This window comes from Cupressus sempervirens, chromosome 8, assembly GCF_028749045.1.
Source record: "Cupressus sempervirens isolate cs-2001-9-10 chromosome 8, ASM2874904v1, whole genome shotgun sequence".
Classification (NCBI taxonomy): domain Eukaryota; kingdom Viridiplantae; phylum Streptophyta; class Pinopsida; order Cupressales; family Cupressaceae; genus Cupressus; species Cupressus sempervirens.
Genome location: NC_143125.1, coordinates 152,797,644 through 152,805,967, shown reverse-complemented (window position 1 = coordinate 152,805,967; position 8,324 = coordinate 152,797,644).

The following is an 8,324-nucleotide window of genomic DNA, read 5'->3' as shown; positions in this document are numbered from 1 at the left end:
AAATATATAATTCTTCACCACTGGCTCATGCTAAAGATCTACCATTTTCACTCAAAGTGTGTCACCCCTACCATTACTATTTAACAAGCTCCACCTTTTGTGATCCCACCTTTGGCCAACCTTATGGATTCCCCATTTCACAATAAAAATAAGTGTACTAAAAGACCCAAAATATCATAGAATTATTTTGATAAATCCCTAAAATTAGTGTCCCATGTGAAAGCCTATGACAAAAAAGGAATAACCTACCTATCCAATTGAAAACTAAGGGTACCAAAATGGATAAGTTTAATATTCAATAATTTGAATCTAGTGTAGAAAAAACTGAAGACACTAGCACATCATGTTGCTACACTAGGATTTTTGTCAAACCCTAAGGGAAGGGTAAGACTTAAACATGAATCCTTGGATGAGGAAGAAATTAATGAGTCTAAAATACATGAGGATAATTTTCCTAAGAAGGAAATGTAGTTTATTGAGATTAGCTCATCCCATATATTAGATAGGATAAATACTAAATCTTTAGACCTCACATAGAAAATCCATGTGGGTACTAAAGTTAACTCCCTACTTGATGTCATCTCCTATATTGAAATAACTACTTATGGAGACAAGAATACCATTGGTGGAAACTATGAAAAATTTGGACTTTGTGAGGCTATATTGGTAACATGAAAAAAAGACATAAAAAATATGGAAAATAGGTTCTCATAGCTCTTAAAGTCCACCCTCAAGGTGATTCATTCCTCAGCCTACACCACCCTTTGTTAACTATATGAGGAGATGATTGGAGTGAAGGACTCAGAGGATGGACAATTTAAAGACCTCTTCAAGATCCTCATAGAGGATTGGACTTGTATGATCCTTTTGAGGTCTAATGTGCTAAAAAATAAGGCATAGTTGTTTAGCCTTTGTTCCTTTTTGGTAGTTTTATTGTTAGTGGCTTTGGAATTATCAATCCTTTTTGGTTTTCTAATATAATAGGTTGATTTTATCTTATATCTTTAAAATCTTCTTATTTGGCCCTACATAGAGAATAAATAGGCTTCACATAAATACCTTATTATGGTTATGACATTTATGGCATGTGTGGATAGTAGGATATGTGTGTCTGTGGTGTGTTTAGTTAATTTGGAGGTGTTAGTTATGGAATGTCTTTGTGTTGATAATGTATGTTCTTTTTTTTATGATAGTAAGTAGTTGATGTTCTTTATACTTTTTGCATAATGTTGTTAGTGTGCTAACAATGTTTTTCTTCTTCTTATAATCACCCCCTCAATGTGTTAATCAAGGACAATGCCCTCATTTGTAATCAATTTAAATATTAAATATGTGGTTGCATGATTTATAAAGTTAAAAGTAAATTGGACAAATTATTGGTTATAATAGTTTAAGTTTAAATTATTATTTAACTTAAAGTATATTCTTAGTTTAATAAACAATTTGTGATTTTTGAAACGATATTGTTTATCTAAAAAAATATAAGATAAATATATTATTTATAAGTATGAAATATAGTTTTCATGGATTGCATTATAGAAAATCATTATTACTAGTAATAGATTGGAGAAACTTCAAATATCTGAATCATTTAGATGTGGTATGGGATGATGATTCTGAAATAATGGACCATCTATTTGTATATGTGAAATGTGGGCCTCAAATCCTCACACACACCTCAACGTGGTCATTACATGTGAAACCATCCTAGAATGAGCATTGAATTGTTCATCTAAAATAGTTTGACAAATTGACATGTTGCCTTCTAACTAAAGGATTATGCATTTACTCTTAGAATGAGTAGCAGACAACCAGACCTCTAGAATGAAGGATTTTGAGCTTAAATGAGAAATGCAAGATTAATCTAGATGAGAATGCATTGTTAATCTAAGAAATGAAGAAATATATTATGTTAAATGGATGCATATTAAATTAGAATGAAATAAATATGCAAGAATTAAGCTAAGAATGCAAGAGAAAATTGAATAGATATTTCAACATAAGTTTGACACAAATTCCAATTTTCTACCTACATAATGAGGAATGGAGAGCTTCTTTTATAGAATCCAAGAGGTGATCTATGATTGAGATTAATCAGAATGGATGATCAAGATTGAAGAAGAGATACAGTCATAAAGGAAACTTCCTCATGAAAAGGGAGTTAACTAGTTGCCTTTGAGTGATAAAAGAAGCCCACTGACTACCTTTTGAGTGATAAAAGGAGTTATGATAAAAGAAGCCCACTGACTACCTTTTGAGTGATAAAAGGAGTTAACTGATTCCTTTTTGAGAATATTTAATTTAATAGAATATGACCTCATAAATGGATAACTTGAATTAATTGAATAATTAAATTCAATAATTAAAAAGAGGAGATATCTTGTTAAATAAAATGTATTTAATTCCTTTGTACATTAGTGAAAGAGTTAATTTTAATTTAATCAAAGTAGAACACTTATAATTAAATTAAATTAAATCAATAGGTTTATGTAGCTAATTTGAGTCAATACTTAGGAATTCAATAAATAATGTGATTAATGCAGATTAAAGTTCTCTGCATTTGACACCTAGGTCAAGTAGCAATTATGAGAATTAGTATTGCCTAGTAAAATAGGACTTAGGAATAGTTGAATAAACTAGAGTTGGTTAATATGGCAATGTGCCAATTTTGGGGTATTACACTATTCACCCATTGCAAGATTTCCTAGCAATGTTGACACTATGTTATGACTAAACTTTTTTTTTTCATTGTCATTGATAATTCATCATGTGATTGGTTCATTATATATAAATATCACTCTTGAAATCTTTATTTAGAGGGTAAATCTTGTAATAGTGGTAGGGTCAATCTTTTGGGAGAATAATAAGAGGATCTTTAGAAAGGAAGTATTTCCTATTGAGCATGTTCAAGAAACTTTCCTATGTGAAGTAGTAAGCTGATATATTCAAAATCATAAAACTACTTCCTCTGTATTCACTTTTGGGGATAATTACGTATTGGGTAAATGGAGTGATATAATCTTACTATTCAATGGAAGTCAATATCTACCAGTTAAAGCCAAACTATATAGGACCCAAATCAAGTGGCATCCACCTCATCCAAAATTTGTCAAGATCAATTTTGATGGGGATTGAAGAAGTAACCCATGTGTTTAAAGAGATTTTATATGCATTAGAGATCAATCATGGATATTGCTAGTACATAAATTAGTTGTTCTTCCATTTGGAACAAATAATCTTTCTGAAGCATGACCATTATTGAAAGGTTTTATCATAGGAAAGGAAATGGGATATAAAAAGTTTCACATTTAGGTGATATTTTAATTATAATAAATGATTATAAATATAGGAAAAGTGTGAATTATCATATCAAATAAATACTAAAATTGGCTTGAGATGTTCTAGACATATTTGACTCCTATCTTTTGTTACTTACATACAAAGAGGGAACAAGCTTGTAGAATTTGTTTCCAAAATGGGTGGTGATGCTAAGGCTATTGATACAATAGATGAATACTGTGAGTAGTATTGATTGTTGGGTGATGCGACACACTCCCCTGCCCACAGGTGATTAATTATGTGGTGTTCCATGTTCACTAACAGTCATGGCTTTTGGTGCAACAGAAAATGGGCCCTACAAGTGGTATCAGAGCCTGGTTTTGGCTTGGTCATGGATTCAAATCTCCCCGGTGCCTTCCTGACCCGCGTAAGCACCTGGTATGCGCGTCGAGGGGGAGATTTTTGGGTGATGTGACGCACTCCCCTGCCCATAGGTGGTTAATTATGTGGTGTTCCATGTTCACTAACAGTCATGGCTTTTGGTGCAACGAAAAATGGGCCCTACATTGATTCCTTAAGCTTTCTCTATTAGTTTTTCTTGAAAGGCATAATGTTACATGATATGACATAAATAGGAATAAGTATTAATATAGCCATTTATACATATGGTGACATAATATACAATCTCATGATGTGTATAACAATATATTAAGATGATGTGGAATATTTAGAGAGAATTGATATGGAACTTCATTAATTCTTGTAATTATTTCTATGGTACTCACACCACAACTTATGCCACATTTCTCATTAAAATTTCAATTCGTCATATTCTTCAAGGATGCTTGTTTTTAATAAATTTTGTATCTGTAAATGATGTCACTAATAATTTTTGGGATTTTTTCATGAAATAAAAAAACTAAGGTGACATGTGAAAATTATAATGGAGATATTTATGAGTTAAAAAATATATCAAATTGCATGCATGACAACTAATTCTACACATGCCAAGACATGCTCCCAACAAGCCAAAGAAAATTTTTCATTAATGAGTTTGTGTTGTGTTAGTGTGTAACTATTTCATTAGCAATAATAGTTTGGACTGAAAAATGAAGGCCCATTTTTGCCTTTATATTTAGTTGTAAAGGAATTTTTTAAATGCAAAGAAAATTATTTAATGGCACCTTTCATCAGTCTATGACATCAGATCAAATTTCAACAAGTTATTAAAGGCATGAAGTCATAGTGAGCTAAGTTAGGAACAATGCATTATGATGAAATCTTTTGAGATTTCTAGGCTTTCCAAAGTAAATTCTTAATGATGCAATAGCATCTTGGGTACCTTGGTAGTCTTGCATCACCAAAAGGATTGCCTAAATCTTTGTTCCAATTTTGATGTTGGGAGGATGGTCATTTTTGTTCGTGTTTTCATTTTTTGTGTAGTCATCTACTTAATGTGGACCTAAAATGGATCCTTCCTCTAAGAGTACAAATCTCAATTCCATCATTTGTAGAAGTTATCCTTCTCTTTGTTTGACATGTGTTGACTTCCTGGCGGCTTGAGTAACATGCAAGTTTGGATTTAGTAAGGTTTTGTGTAACATCATGTCATTTTGTGCACATGGAAATATCTTCCTAGATCATGTTTTGACCTATCCTTGTCACTATGTAAGCTACTTTTCTTATTTGGAAGGTTGTTGAATTCTCCTTTGGGGAAGGACCTATATTTTGTAATTAATTTCTTCATAGGTTGACTTGTGGTCTTGTTGGCTATAAAAGTAGAGGTCTACAATTATGAAAATTATAATGAAGTTATATAGAAGAAAAATATGAAATTTTGGCTATTATCCTGATCTCTTAAGCTCAATGATTGTAATATTATTGTATGTAGCTACAATTGGGTAGGCCTTATGCCTAGCATGTTGAATGAAGATTTTTTTCATTTTTAACCTCCATAATTTATTGTGGTTTCTCCTATTTGGTGGCTTTCATGTGTAACTATAAGGGAGGGTAGCTAAGAAGTGTTTCCTTTCACATTCCTATCTTGCATTAGGTTGTATTAGAGTAGGTTCTTTCTTGGGAAAGTTGGGGATCATGTAGAAACTTATTGAATATTGGTTATAGGGTGGCAAAACTTATCTCTAACCTATAACTTGTAGAGGTTACAATTCTTGTACCTGAACTATTACCAAAATTGTTTGAGGTAGATGGAATGAAGATAACACTATTATGGATATGTTGAGAGAGATTACAACTAGACTTGAATCTATTTAAACAAACCAAAGAAGAGAAGTACATATTGAAGATAATAATGATAAAAAAAAGAAAAAGTAGCACTAAATCTTGAGCTTGAGGTGGAACAAGATGAAGAGAGACTTCTGAGAGCTTTGAATAGAGAGAATGCAAGACCAATTTTTGAACTTGCTACATATAGTAGAAGACTTGATACTTATACTTTTTTGGACTGGGTTTCTAAGATTGAGAATTATTTTGATTATGAGAGTATTCTTGAGGATTTAAAGATGATGATAACATCTACAAAGGTGAAGGAATATGTGTCTCTTTGGTGGGAACACTTGCAAACTGATAGACATAGAAGAGGAAAGGAAAATATTAAGAGTTGGGTAAAGATGGTTGGTATGTTGAAAAAGAAACTCTTTCTTGTTGATTATCAAGTTAATTTATTGAGAATAATAAAAAAAATTAGATAGAAGGATATGAATATGAAAGATTATACTAAAGAATTCAATAAGTTGGACATTAGATCTAAATATATTAATGATGAGCTTGAAAATTTTTCTATATACTTGAATGGTTTGAGGACTTCTATACAAGATGAGATTAGCTTTGTAAATATAGAAAGTGTTGAAGAAGCATATTTTTATTCCTTGAGAGTTGAAGAAATTTTGCAAAAGAAACAAGAAAGAAGACAAAGAGAAAGAGGTAAAATATTTCAATGAAGTAGAGGATGAACTTTTGGAGAAAGTAGAAGATTTAATAACATACCTAATGAAAAAGGTAAATTTGAAGGGAAAGAAGACATAAAAAAGTAGAACAAGAGATAATTACACTAGAAGTAATTATATTGGTTACTCTAGGAACAATAGTAGTGGAAAAAGAGAGGATAGATCTTGGTTTAAAGGAAATTGTTGTAAGTGTGATGAAGAAGAACATAGAGCTTTTTAATGTACAATTCTTGGTAAGAATGTTGGAATTAGTAGCAGAAATGCTTTGAGTTAGAAATAATTTATTGATGAACCTAATGAACATGAGAAAGGAGATAACTTAGTGATGAGAACAACATTGTGGAATGAGTAGTTGGGTAATGAACCCATTTTGACGCAATGTCTTTTTAAGACTAGATGTAAGATTAAAGAAAAATGTTGAAACATGATTATTGACAGAGGAAGTTATGAGAATTTGGCATTTGAGGAATTGGTAACTAAGTTGAAATTTCAAATATTGCAACACCCTAAACGTCATCACATTTCTTGGATCAAGGATGAACATAACATCCTAGTTAGTGAATAGTTCCTTTTGAAGTTTAAGATTGAGAATTACTTTTGTGAAGTCTTGTGTGATATCATGTATATGGATTGTTGTTATATACTTTTGGGAAAACCTTGGAAGTATGATAGGAAATATTTTCATGATGGTATATTGAATCTATATACTATTTGGGCTAAAGAAAAGAAGCAAGTGTTGCTACCTTTGGTTGAGAAATCTAAGAATCAATGTACTTTAATAAGAGTTTGTTTGGTTGAGGGAAATCAATTTTTGAAATATATGAAGAACAAAATATTTTCTTTACATTGATTCCTAAAAAGACTGAGAAACAAGACAAACTTGAACATACACCTAAAGTGAGATCTTTGTTGGTTAAATTTCAAGATATTATTTATGATAATGTTCCTAGTGGATTAACTCCTATGAGAAGTCTAAGTCAATATATGGATTTTATTCCTAGATCTAGTTTTCCTAATAAGTACCACATAAAATTACACCTATTGAAAATAAAGAATTGAATAGACAAGAGCAATAAATTCTTAAGAAAGGCTTGATCAAAGAAAGTTTGAGTCCTTGTGCAGTACCTACTGTGCTAGCACCTAAGAAGAATGGAGAATGGAGAATGTCCATAGATTTTAGATCTATAAATAAGATAACAATAAAGTATAGATTTCTTTTTCCTAGAATGGATGAGATTTTGGAGAGATTGAGTGGAGAAAGGTATTTTCCAAAGATTTATTTGAAAATTCTCTATCATCATATTAGAATCATAGAGGGAGATGAATGGAAGATTTCTTTTGATACTAATGATGGTTTGTATGAGTGGTTGGTCATTCCATTTGGTTTAATTAATGAACCTAGTACTTTTATGAGGCTGATGAATGAATTTTTGAAGAGATACATTTGATGTAGGAAAAACTTAAGGAGAAAGCCATAAAGTTTTCTTCTTTGGTGATTGGCTACAAGATCTATCAAAACAAGAAAATTGAAAAGATAACTTGAGGAGCCATATGGGTGGCTTATGAAACCATTGTCGAAGGGAAAAATTGATTTGTATGAGCTGTTGAGATATTAACTTATGATGAATCTATGTAAGATCAAGAAACAAGTATTGAAGGATGGATGTCAATTGATTAGTATATATTTCTATGTGCAAAATTATTTTCCTGGTATAGGAAATGTGAACTTGTTAATTGATGAACCGATTGTGCACAAAATGAATATATTTAATGAAATACTAGGAAGAAATTACAAAATCTTAATGTGGTTTCACTTTAAGGAAATACAAGTGAAAATGAAAAAAATAAACTAGATTCCATCTCAAGTGGCGAACAAATATAAAAAGGATAAATGTTTTCTAGAAAATACACATTCTTGTATAGTGAAAGATGTAGAACCTAGAATAGTATGGGTAACACCATTTGACTATGAGGTATTTAATGATAAGCTTGAATTAGTAACCAAGAAACTATTGGCTGAGATAATGAATGAAGAGTTGAGAGAATTTTAACATACGATGATAATTATAAGAGAGTTAT